We start from the raw sequence: 14031 nt of genomic DNA on the forward strand, positions 1-14031 counted from the left end.
TTTAAATTCATACCAGGATGTGGCCATCACTGGCAAACCCATCATTTATTGCCCATCCCCAATTACCCTTGAGAAGGTGGTGGTGAGCCGCCTTCTTGAACTGCTGCAGTCCTTGTGGTGAAGGTACTCCCATAGTGCTGTTAGGAAGGCGAGTTCCAGGATTTTGACCCAGGATGATGAAGGAACGGCGTTATATTTCCAAGTCAGATGGTGTGTAACTTGGAAGGGAATTGCAGGAGATGGTGTTCCCATGGTCCTACTGCCCTTGTCCATCTAGGAGGTGGAGGTCGCAGGTTTGGGAGATACTGCCGAAGAAACCTTGGCGGGTTGCTGCAGTGCATCTTGTAGATTGTACATACTACAGCCATGGTGCACCGGTGATGGAGAGAGTGAATGTTTAAGGTGGTAGAAGGGGTGTCAATCAAGTGGGCTGCTTTGTCCTGGAACTTGTTGAGCTTCTTGAGTTGTTGGACCTGCACTCATCCAAGCAAGTGGAGAGTATTCCATCATACTTCTGACTTGTGCCTTGTAGATGGTGGAAAGGCTTTGGGGAGTCAGGAGGTGAGACAGTCGCCGCAGAATACCCAGCTTCTGATCCGCTCTTGTTGCCACAGTATTTATGTGGCAGGTCCAATTAGGTTTCCGGTCAATGGTGACCCACAGGATGTTAATGGTGGGTGATTTGGCAACGGTAATGCCATTTAATGTCAAGGAAGGTGGTTAGATTCTCGTTTTTTGGAGATGGCCATTGCTTGGCACTTGTGTGGCGCGAATGTTACTTGCCACTTATCAGCCGAAGACTGAATGTAGTCCAGGTCTTGCTGCATTCATGATTGTTCTGCAAAATCCCCACTCCTGACCTTATGATGGAAGGAAGATCATAGATGAAGCAACTGAAGCTGGTTGGCCCTAGGTCACTGTCCTGAGGAACTCCTGCAGCAATGTTCTGGGGCTGTGATGATTAACCTCCAACAACCACAACCGTCTTCCTTTGCACTAGATATGGCACCAGCCATTGGAACATTTTCCCCTGATTCCCACTGACTTCAATATTATGAGGGCTCCTTGATGACAGATTCGGTCAAATGCTGCCTTAATGTCAAGGGCAGTCACTCTCATCTCACCTCTGGAATTCAGCTCTTTTGACCATGTTTGGACCAAAGCTTGAATGACATCTGGAGCTGACTGGTCCTGGCAGAACCAAAACTGAGCATTGGTGAACAGGTTATTGGTGAGTAAGTGTTGCTTGATAGCACTGTCGACAACATCTTCCACACTTTGCTGATGATTGAGAGTAGATTGATGGGCTGATAATTGGCCAGATTGGATTCGTATTGCTCTTTGTGGACAGGACATATCTGGACAGTTTTCCACATTGTCCGGTAGTGTAAGGGGTGGTTTTTGGGGGGCGGGGGTGGGGGCGGTCAGCTTTCCCTTCTGACCTTATATGAGCGGTTCCGAATTGCTCCCACACCCTTGGTTCTAGACTCTGGAATTATGAAGGGACTGTGACAGACTTGGACAGACAATCGGTTTCAAGGTAGGAAGTAGGTATGGCTTTATTGTGTTTAAAAGGAAGTAAAAGGCACACCTTTAATAACACACACAGAATAGTGATATCAATACACACTGAGGGGTACAACACGTTGAATAAAATGTCAAAATACAGCCTGTGGGGAAAAGAATACAGCTTAAACTCTAAATGGGGTAAAGAGGAGATTGCAGATACACTTACATAAGTTATCCCAACCTCCCCCTCCCAATTCCCCTAACTAACTAAGTTATAGCTCTGGGGGTTCAGGGGCTATGCTCACCAATCCCTTTTGACAGTTGCCAGTGAATCACGGTTTCGGGGTTCGCTGCACTTGGCCTTCTAGGCGAGCCATACCCCGGACGGAGGAGAGGACTTTGGACTGCATAGTCTTCAGTTGGGGTGAGTCCGTTGATGCGGAAAGTTATGTTTTGGATGTATGGGGTAAGTACCCACTTTCTTTGGTTAGGAATAGTTTTAGTTAGTCCTTTTTGGTAATTTCTCACCCGTTGGTCGTTCAGAAGTAGATTGTAGAGTGGAAATAAATGTTGATTCTTCGGTTTTTGCTGAGTTGGTTTCGGTTGGTCGTTTCGCTGGTTGTGGTGGCCCGGGTTGGCAATTTGGTTGCTGACAACCTTCCATTTCGTGGGCCTCATGCTCGGTTGGTCCTTGATGATTTCTTTTAGTTTTCTCCACAACTCCATTTCTTCACTCCCCACATCCGGCTGCTTGTGTTCTTTTCCTTGTAAAACTGGGAATAGATATACCTCAAAAAGGCCTCCTTATCTCCCACCAAATCTGGCCCAGCCCTTTGTTTCAAGGGATCTGCTCATTAGTTTTGAGCTCTCTTCTTTGTCAGAATTTGTCGGACTCGTTCAGCAGTAATTTGATTATGATGTGTTAATGTGGAAAATCACCTGTTGGCATTGTTGGAGCAGTGTTTAAACTCTTGGGCCGTTGGGCTGGGCCCGTGATTTCTATAGGTCTATTTGCACATGCATACCATTAATGGTCTCCGGTGATTAGCCTGATAGCTCTTGATGTGTTTATTGTCACTAGGGAACAAATTTTTATGTCTCACTGTTCTTGTTAGTTATCGATCGACTCATTCTCCCAGACAAATTAAATTAGCTCCAATGCCCAATTCCTGAATGAAGTCCCACCCTCTGTTCTGGCAGTCTCTTCCAACATGCTCCTTTAGAGATCTTAAACTTGTAAAGCTCTTAGGTATCTTCCTCAGAGTTTTTCCAAGGATACCAAAATGTTCATCGAGTTCCAAATTAAATTCCCTTTATTCCCTTTCCTATGTCCAAACACTGGGGGGGGGGGGGGGGGGGGGGGCGGAGGGTCGGTCTCCATGAATGCATTCCCTTTTATCCCCTGCAGGCCTCGTCTGCTCCTTTAAACTCATTTGTGCCCTGAAGTTTTTCCTTCCATTTTAAAAGTCCAGAAAGGGATTCTTCTCCTCTGCAGGGGAAAGGTACAAGGAATCTTTGCGAAATATTGGTAAATTCTACAGCAGATGCTAGAGTTGCAGCTGTACTACAACAGCTTGGCTAGTTCTGGACCACAAGTCTTCAGTATGATAGCTGGGATTTTGTCGGACCCATAGCCTTTGCTGTATCCAGTGCACTCAGCCATTTCTTGATATCACGTAGAGGGAATCGAATTGGCTGAAGACTGACTTCTGTGATGGTGGGGACCTCAAGTGGAGGTCGATATGGATCGTCCACTCGGCACTTCTGGCTGAAGATGGTTGCAAACGCTTCAGCATTGTTTTTTGCACTTAAGTACCTGGGTTCTGTCATCATTGAGGATGGGAATGTTCACAGAAACATAGAAAAATAGAAAATAGGTGCAGGAGTAGGCATTCAGCCTTTCACGCCTGCACCACCATTCAATAAGTTCATGGCAGATCATTCACCTCAGTACCCCTTTCCTGTTTTCTCTCCATACCCTTTGATCTCTTTAGCCATAAGGGCCATATCTAACTCCTTCTTGAATATATTCAATAAACTGGCATTAACAACTCTTTGCAGAAGAGAATTCCACAGGCTAACAAGTCTCTGAGTGAAGAGGTTTCTCCTCATCTCAGTCCTAAATAGCTTAACTCTTATGCTTAGACTGTGTCCCCTGGTTCTGGACTTCCCCAATATCAGGAACATTCTTCCTGCATCTAACCTGTCCAGTCCCGTCAGAATTTTATATGTTTCTATGAGATCCCCTCTCATCCTTCTAAACTCCAGTGAATACAGGCCCAGATGTTAGTCCTGCCATCCCGGGAATCAGTCTGGTGAACCTTCGCTGCACTCCCGCAATAGCAAGAATGTCCTTCCTCAGATTAGGAGACCAAAACAGAACACAATATTCCAGGTGAGGCCTCACCAAGGCCCTGTACAACTGCAGTAAGACCACCCTGCTCCTATACTCAAATCCCATAGCTATGAAGGCCAACATACCATTTGCTTTCTTCACCGCCTGCTGTACCTGCATGCCAATTTTTAATGACTGATGTACCATGACACCCAGGTCTCGTTGCACCTCCCCTTTTCCTACTCTGCCACCATCCAGGTAATATTCTGCCTTCGTGTTTTTGCCACCAAAGTGGATAACCTCACATTTATCCACATTATACCACAGCTGCCATGCATTTGCCCATTCACCTAACCTGTCCAAGTCACCCTGCAGCCTCTTAGCATCCTCCTCACAGCTCACACCGACACCAGCTTAGTGTCATCTGCAAACTTGGAGATATTACACTCAATTCCTTCATCTAAATCATTGATGTTTATTGTAAATAGCTGGAGGCCCAGCACTGAGCCCTGCGGCACCCCACGAGTCACTGTCTGCCATTCTGAGAAGGACCCGTTTAACCCAATTCTCTGCTTCCAATCTGCCAACCAGTTCTCTATCCACATCAGTACATTACCCCCAATATCTTGTGCTTTAATTTTGCACACCAATCTCTTGTGTGGGCCCTTGTCAAAAGCCTTTTGAAAGTCCAAATACATCACATCCACTGGTTCTCCCTTATCCACTCTACTGGTTACATCCTCAAAAAATTCTAGAAGATTTGTCAAGCATGATTTCCCTTTCATAAGTCCATGCTGACTTGGACCGATTCTGTCACTGCTTTCCAAATGCACTGCTATTTCATCTTTAATAATTGATTCCAACATTTTCCCCACCACTGATGTCAGGCTAACTGATCTATTATTACCCGTTTTCTCTCTCCCTCCCTTTTTTAAACAGTGGTGTTACATTAGCTACCCTCCAGTCCATAGGAACTGATCCAGAGCTGATAGACTGTTGAAAAATGATCACCAATGCATCCATTATTTCTAGGGTCACTTCCTTAATTACTGTGGGATGCAGACTATCAGACCCTGGGGATTTATTGACCTTCAATCCCATCAATTTCCGTAACACAATTTCCTACCTAATAAGGATATCCTTCAGTTCCTCCTCCTCACTAGACCCTCGGTCCCCTAGTATTTCCGGAAAGTTATTTGTGTCTTCCTTCGTGAAGACAGAACCAAAGTATTTGTTCAACTGGTCTGCCATTTCTTTGTTCCCCATTATAAATTCACCTGATTCTGACTGCAAAGGACCTATGTTTGTCTTTTGGATCCTTCTCCTCCTGTAAGTTGTTTAATTGTCCACCACCATTCACGATTGGATGCGGCAGGACTACAGAGCCTTGTTCAGATCCGTTGATTGTGGGATCGCTTAGCTCTGTTTATAACATGCTGCTTCCACTGCTTAGCATGCATGTAGTCCTGTGTTGTAGCTTCACCAGTTTGCACTTCATTTTTAGGTATGCCTGGTGCTGCTCCTGGCATGCTCTTCTACACTCCTCATTGAACCAGGGTTGGTCCCCTGGCTTGATGGTAATTGTAGAGTGAGGGATATGACAGGCCATGAGGTTACAGATTGTGGTGGAATACAATTCTGCTGCTGCTGATGGCCCACATCTCTGAATGGATGCCCAGTTTAGAGCTGCTCGATCTCTTCTGAATCTATCTTATTTAGCATGGTGGTAGTGCCACAAAATACGACAAAGAATGTCCTCAGTTTGAACAAGAGATTTCATCTCCACAATGACTGTGCGGTGGTCACTGCTACCAACGCTGTGACAGGTTATCATCATAGGCTGTCCCTCGAACGAGGATGACTTGCTTCCACATGAGTTCACAGATGTTTCAATGAAGGACCCGATGTTCCAGTCCTGAACTCCAATTGAGGGGGTGGAAGATGCCAGTGTGTGGAGTTTTTTAATGTGTGGTGACCATTGCACATCAGCCACCACACGGGCTTGTCAGAGGAAGGCCTTTATCCAGTGGCAAGGGTTAACCAGGATGACTGGAGACCTGCTCTGCTGCACAGACCGAGTGCGCACACATATCGTAGTGTGGGCAGGCCCGTGCTGCCCCTGGGCCCTCGGCTCTTCTGGGCCCCGAGCCCTCATTCGCCACACCTCCGCCACGATCTCTCAGCGCTCCTCCACCACAAGCATTCACCTCACCTCCACCACGATCCCTCACTGCTCTTCTGCCACAAAACATTCGCAGCACATCCGCCACAATCTCCCGTCGCACCTCCGCACCAAACATTCGCCGGACTTCTGCCACAATCAACCACCGAATCTCAGCCACGATCCCTCATCACTCGTCCGCCCCAATCACTCGTCACAAGTCCACCACGACCTTCCCGCTCCTCTGCTTTACCAGGGCCCCCACTGATGCTCCAAATGGCGACTTGGGTCCTGATGACGTCTCCCAGTCACCCACCTTGAAGCCATCGCACATTTGTGGTGTCAGCTCACGCTGGAATCTGCAGTGGCATGCTCTAGCTCCTTATACTCGCGACCTGCGATGGTGTTCTCTCGCATGTCGGGGTGGCTCATGACAGGTAGAATGGTAAGGACGAGGTCAAATAGGTTTTTCCCTCATGTTGGTTCTCTTACCACCTGCTGCAGGCTTCAGGGTTTGGCCAGCTTGGTCAGTAGTGGTACTACCAAGCCACTCTTGGTGATGAACATTGAAATCCCCTACCCAGAGTACATTATGTACTCTTGCTACCCTCAGTGCTTCTTTCAAGTGGTGTTCAACATGGAGGAATACTGATTCATTAGCTGAGGAAGGTTGGTAGTTGGTAATCAGCAGGAGGTTTCCTTGTCCATGCTTGACCTGAAGCCATGACACTTCATGGGTTCTGGAGTCAATGTTGAGGTATCTCAGGGCCACTCCCTTCTGTCGATATACCACTGTGCCGCTACCTCAGGTGGATCTGTCTTACCGGTGGTACAGAACATACCCAGGGATGGTAATGGAGGACTCTGGGACATTGGCTGAAAGGTATGATTATGTCAGGCTGTTGCTTTACTAGTCTGTGGGGCAGGTCACACAACTTTGGCACAAGTCCCCTGATGTTAGTGCAGATAACTTTGCAGGGTCCAAAGCCAGTGCCAAGCTCACTGCCAGGAGGTCTGTCCAGTTTTATTCTTATTATTGTTTCTTGTAGCAGTTTGTTACAACAGAGTGGTGTGCTAGGCCATTTCAGAGGGAAGTTAAGAATCAACCACTGCCGGATTTGGATCATAGATTACTCAAAGGGACTTAGGAGTTGGAAGGCATTTTATTAAAGAGCGACAGTTTTAAGTATAATTAGATACAATACATGATTAAGATAAATATAGTAGACATACTACAAGGAGTGAAGGGTTATGGGAAATGGGCAAGGAAGTGAAGCTGAGCCCAAGATCAGATTAGCCATGATCTTATTAAATGGCAGAGCAAGCTCGAGGGGCCAATTGGCCTACTCCTTCTCCTATTTCTTATGTTCTTATGTTCTTATGTTCATACAACCCTAAGGATAAGGGGTAAGCCATTTAGGACTGAGATGAGGAGAAACTTCTTCACCCAGAGAGTGGTGAATCTGTGGAATTCTCTACCACAAAAAGTTGTTGAGGCCAATTCATTAAAAATATTCAAAAAGGAGTCAGATGTAGTCCTTACTATTAGGGGGATCAAGGGGTATGGCGAGAAAGCAGGAATGGGGTACTGAAGTTGCAAGTTCAGCCATGAACTAATTGGATGGTGGTGCAGGCTCGAGGCCTACTCTTGCACCTATTTTCTATGTTTCTGACCCATGATAGATGAGAACGATCTATGGCCCTGGAACAGAACGGACAGATGTTGAGGCAAAACGGATCCCGAGTTGGTGGAGGCGTTAGGCAGCATGGGGGTCCATCTCGGAGGTTTGAGCTTGACCAAGGTGTTAGGCCGAATCCCGCACGAGATTCACCTTGAGGAAACTCTCTTCCTCAGTCTGCCTGTTTCTCTCTCTCGGTTACTTTGGTGGGCCAGTGGATATCTTGCATCAATCATTTATTTACCCATTCAGTTGTACAATCACAAGGGTGAGGGGAACTATGAGGTCATTTTCTTCCTTATCTCTGTCTGAATGTCTTGTTGCCCTTTCAAGAGACACCTTGTTTATCTGTAAGGCTCCTTGCTAAATCCCTTATCACCATAGCTAGACCTTGAAGGCCTGTTTTTCTCTCTCTGACCTCTCAACTCAGCTCGCTGTACAATTCTTTTTCTGACATGACTGGAATCCTTCTGTGTCCCCAATTTAAGCAAGCTGCTGAACCAGGGAATCAGTAACAAGCTATTATTTCTTCCAATCCAAGATTTCTTACAGCACATTGCTGTGGGTCTGGAGTCACATAGAGGCCAGACTAGGTAAGGACGGCAGATTTCCTTCCCTAAAGGACATTAGTGAACCAGATGAGTTTTTACAACAATCCAGTAGTTTCATGGTCACCATTACTGACACTTGCTTTTCATTCCAGATTTATTTAATTAACTGAATTTAAATTCCACAGCTGCCGTGGTGGGATTTAAACTTATGTCTCTGAATTATTAGTGCTGGCCTCTGGATTATGAGTCCCATAATTTAATCACTATGCTACCATTCCCACAAACATTCCCACATTTAATCATATTTGCTACAAAATATTAATTTGTCTGTGTGGGACACTTCGGGAAGGTTCTGGCTGTTTGTTATGGTGCAGTAATGGCTGATATCTTCAGCAAATCTAACTTCCCATTTATTTGAAAAATAAAAATATTCAGTCGTGTAATTTTACTGGCTGGAAAAGAGCTAAACATTTTACAAATCAAACGCAAAGTAACTGGAGTTTATCTTTTGGTTGTACTTTTGTCCAGAAGTAATCATCCATTACATCACTAAAATTTTAGGAATATTATTTGAAGCACACTGCACTTTTAAATAACCTGCTCACATCTATGGGATTAAAAGCTTTCTGAATTTCAAAGGTGTCATTCACTTCTCATCTAAATCTTCATTTCTACAATGAAAACACATTTATCTTTCTTGACCTTCAACATATAAGGTGGTAGAGTTTCTGCTTTGGGCACAATTGGCAATCTGTGTGCAAATTGTGCTCAAAATGCACTCGTTTTCCGAAGTGAAGTTATGGTTCTAGTTTCTGTTCAAACTTATTTGCATAATCACAAACATAAAATTTTCCATGATCGAGCGCAGCATTTTAGAATGTAATTGTTTATTTTTTTCCCCTTGCATTAAACAATATTCCTTGGTGTATTTAAGAGTGGTAAACTGGTGCAGTTTTATCAATACAGCTGAGAATGGGTTTACCACAAAAAAATAAGCATTTTTAACAGAGTGATTATTTGCACTAGTTGTTTGTGTGTCCTTCTGCACATGTGTGCATTGGACTCTGCCCCTTTTTGCGCATGCGCGCTCGATTTGGTCGTGCATGCGCAGTGCGACGTACGAGGAAGCCAGAAATGGGGCCAAACCGTGTGGAGTTCGCTGTCGCTGGAGCAGCTTCTAGCTTTTGGATTATCTCCAGGACGTTGCCTAGAATGTCACTGCCATTATCTACATGAACATTTCTGCAGGCTTCTGTGGGAGAGAAAACATCCGAGGTGGGAGAGAGAGAGAGACTAGAGGGCTGGCCATCCTAGACTGGGTGATGTGTAATGTGAAAGGACTAATTAGCAATCTTGTTGTGCGAGGCCCCTTGGGGAAGAGTGACCATAATATGGTAACATTCTTTATTAAGATGGAGAGCGAAACAGTTAATTCAGAAACTAGGGTCCTGAACTTAACGAAAGGTAACTTCGCTGGTATGAGACGTGAATTGGCTAGAATAGACTGGCGAATGATACTTAAAGGGTTGACGGTGGATAGGCAATGGCAAACATTGAAAGATCACATGGACGAACTTCAACAATTGTACATCCCTGTCTGGCATAAAAATAAAATGGGGAAAGTGGCTCAACCGTGACTAACAAGGGAAACTAAGGACAGTGTTAAATCCAAGGAAGAGGCATATAAATTGACCAGAAATAGCAGCAAACCTGAGAACTAGGAGAAATTTAGAATCCAGCAGAGGAGGACAAAGTGTTTCATTAGGAGGGGGAAAATAGAGTATGAGAGGTAGCTTGCTGGGAACATAAACATAGAAACATAGAAAATAGGTGCAGGAGTAGACCATTCAGCCCCTCGAGCCTGCACCATCATTCAATAAGATCATGGCTGATCATTCCCTCAGTACGGTTTTCCTGCTTTCTCTCCATATCCCTTGATCCCTTTAGCCATAAGGGCCATATCTAACTCGCTCTTGAATATATCCAATGAACTGGCATCAACAACTCTCTGCGGTAAGGAATTCGATAGGTTAACAACTCTCTGAGTGAAGAAGTTTCTCCTCATCTCAGTCCTAAATGGCCTACCCTTTATCCTAAGACTGTGACCCCTGGTTCTGGAATTCCCCACCATCGGGAACATTCTTCCCTCATCTAACCTGTCCAGTACCGTCAAAATCTTATAAGTTTTTATGAGATCCCCTTTCATCATTCTAAACTCCAGTGTATAAAGGCCCAATTGATCCAGTCTCTCCTCATATGTCAGCCCCGCCATCCCGGGAATCAGTCTGGTGAACCTTCGCTGCACTCCCTCAATAGCAAGAATGCCCTTCCTCAGATTAGGAGACCAAAACTGAACACAATATTCCAGGTGACGCCTCACCAAGGCCCTGTACAACTGCAGTAAGACATCCCTGCTCCTATACTCAAATCCCCTAGCTATGAAAGCCAACATACCACATGCCTTCTTCACCGCCTGCTGTAACTGCATGCCAACTTTCAATGACTGATGAACCATGACTTCCAGGTCTCATTGCACCTCCACCTTTCCTAATCTGCCGCCATTCAGATAATAGTAACTGCCGGCCATTCTGAAAAGGACCCGTTTATCCGAAATCTTTGCTTCCTGTCTGCCAACCAGTTCTCTATTCACGTAAGTACATTACCCCCAATACCATGCGCTTTGATTTTGCACACCAATCTCTTGTATGGGACTTTATCAAAAGCCTTTTGAAAGTCCAAATACACTACATTCACTGGTTCTCCCTTGTCCACTCTACTAGTTATATCCTCAAAAAATTCTAGAAGATTGGTCGAGCATGATTTCCCTTTCATAAATCCATGCTGACTTGGACCGATCCTGTCACTGCTTTCCAAAAGCACGGTTATTTCATCTTTAATAATTGATTCCAACATTTTCCTCACTACTGATGTCAGGCTAACTGGTCTATAATACCCGTTTTCTTTCTCCCTCCTTTTTTAAACAGTGGTGTTACATTAGCTACCCTCCAGTCCATAGGAACTGATCCCGAGTCGATAGACTGTTGGAAAATAATCACCAATGTATCCACTATTTCTAGGGCCACTTCCTTAACTACTGTGGGATGCAGACTATCAGGCCCTGGGGATTTATCGGCCTTCAATCCCATCAATTTCCCTAACACAATTTCCCGCTTTATAAGGCTATCCTTCAGTTCCTCCTTCTCACTAGACCTTTGGTCCCCTAGTATTTCCGGAAAGTTATTTGTGTCTTCCTTCGTGAAAACAGAACCAAAGTATTTGTTTAACTCGTCCGCCTTTTCTTTGTTCCCCATTAGAAATTCACCTGAATCTGACTGCAAGGGACCTATGTTTGTGTTTACTAATGTTTTTCTCTTCACACATTATAGAAGCTTTTGCAGTCAGTTTTTATGTTCCCAGCAAGATTCCTCTCATGCTCTATTTTCCCCCTCCTAATTAAACCCTTTCTCCTCTTCTGCTGTATTACAAAATTCTCCCAGTCCTCAGATGTGCTGCTTTTTCTGACCAATTTATATGTCTCTTCCTTGGATTTAACACTATCCTTAATTTCCCTTGTTAGCCACGGTTGAGCCACCGTCCCCGTTTTATTTTTACTCCAGACAGGGATGTACAATTGTTGAAGTTCATCCATGTGATCTTTAAATGTTTGCCATTGTCTATCCACCATCACTCGCCAGTCTATTCTAGCCAATTCACGTCTCATACCATCGAAGTTACTTTTCCCCAAGTTCAGGACCCTAGTCTCTGAATTAACTGTGTCACTCTCCATCTTAATAAAGAATTCTACCATATTATGGTCACTCTTCCACAAGGGGCCTCGCACAACAAGATTATTAATTAGTCGTTTCTCATTACACATCACCCAGTCTAGAATGGCCAGCCCTCCAGTTGGTTCCTCGACATATTGGTCCAGAAAACCATCCCTAATACACTCCAGGAAACCTCTTCCACTGCATTGCTACCAGTTTGGTTAGCCCAATCAATATGTAGATTGAAGTTGCCCATGATAAATGCTGTACCTTTATTGCACGCATCCCTAATTTCTTGTTTGATGCTGTCCCCATCCTCATTACTACTGTTTGATTGTCGGTACACAACTCCCACGAGCATTTTCAGCCCTTTGGTATTCTGCAGCTGACTGTAAAACTGACTGCAAAAGCTTCTGTAGATATGTGAAGAGAAAAAGATTAGTGAAGACAAACGTAGGTCCCTTGCAGTTGGATTCAGGTGAATTTATAATGGGGAAGAAAGAAATGGCAGACCAATTCAACAAATATTTTAGTTCTGTCTTCACGAAGGAAGACACAAATAACCTTCCGAAAGTACTAGGGGACCGAGTGAGAAGGAGGAACTGAAGGATATCCTTATTTGGCGGGAAATTGTGTTCGGGAAATTGATGGAATTGAAGGCGATAAATCCCCGGGGCCTGATAGTTTGCATCCCAGAGTACTTAAGGAATTGGCCCTAGAAATAGTGGATCATTTTCCAACAGTCTATTGACTTGGGATCAGTTCCTATGGACTGGAAGGTAGCTAATGTAACACCACTTTTTAAAAAGGGAGGGAGAGAGAAAGCGGGTAATTTTTGACCAGTTAGCCTGACATCAGTAGTGGGGAAAATGTTGGAATCAATTATTAAGGATGAAGTAGCAGTGCATTTGGAAAGCAGTGACAGGATCGGTCCAAGTCAGCATGGATTTGTGAAGGGGAAATCATGCTTGACAAATCCTCTGGAATTTTTTGAGGATGTAACTAATAGAGTGGACAGGGGAGAACCAGTGGATGTGATGTATTTGGACTTTCAAAAGGCTTTTGATAAGGTCCCAAACAAGAGATTGGTGTGCAAAATCAAAACACATGATATTGGGGGTAATATACTGACGTGGATAGAGAACTGGTTGGCAAACAAGAAGCAGAGAGTCGGGATTAATGGGTATTTTTCAGAATGGCAGGCAGTGACTATTGGAGTGCCGCAGGGCTTAGTGCTGGGACTCCAGCTCTTTACAATATACATCAATGATTTGGATGAAGGAATTGAGTGTAATATCTCCAAGTTTGCAGATGACACTAAACTGGGTGGCGGTGTGAACTGTGAGGGGGACACTAAGAGGCTGCACGGGACTTAGACAGGTTAGGTGAGTGGGCAAATGCATGGCAGATGCAGTATAATGTGGATAAATGTGAGGTTATCCACTTTGGGGGCAAAAACGCGAAGACAGAATATTATCTGAATGGCGGCAGATTAGGAAAAGGGAAGGTGCAACGAGACCTGGGTGTCATGGTTAATCAGTCATTGAAAGTTGGCATACAGCTGCAGCAGGCTGTAAAGAAGACAAATGGTATGTTGGCCTTCATAGCTAGGGGATTTGAGTATAGGAGCAGGGAGGTCTTACTGCAGTTGTACAGGGCCTTGGTGAGGCCTCACCTGGAATATTGTGTTCAATTTTGGTCTCCTAATCTGAGGAAGGACGTTCTTGCTATTGAGGGAGTGCAGCGAAGATTCACCAGACTGATTCCCGGGATGGCAGGACTGACATATGAGGAGAGACTGGATCAATTGGACCTTTATACTTTGGAGTTTAGAAGGATGAGAGGGGATCTCATAGAAACTTACAAGATTCTGAAGGGACGGGACAAGTTAGATGCGAGAAGATTGTTCCCGATGTTGGGGAAGTCCAGAACCAGGGGTCACAGTCTAAGGATAAGGGGTCAGCCATTTAGGACTGGGGAGAAAGTTCTTCACTCAGAGAGTTGTGAACCTGTGGAATTCTCAACCACA

Source organism: Pristiophorus japonicus, chromosome 1 (genome assembly GCF_044704955.1).
Source record: "Pristiophorus japonicus isolate sPriJap1 chromosome 1, sPriJap1.hap1, whole genome shotgun sequence".
Taxonomy (NCBI): domain Eukaryota; kingdom Metazoa; phylum Chordata; class Chondrichthyes; family Pristiophoridae; genus Pristiophorus; species Pristiophorus japonicus.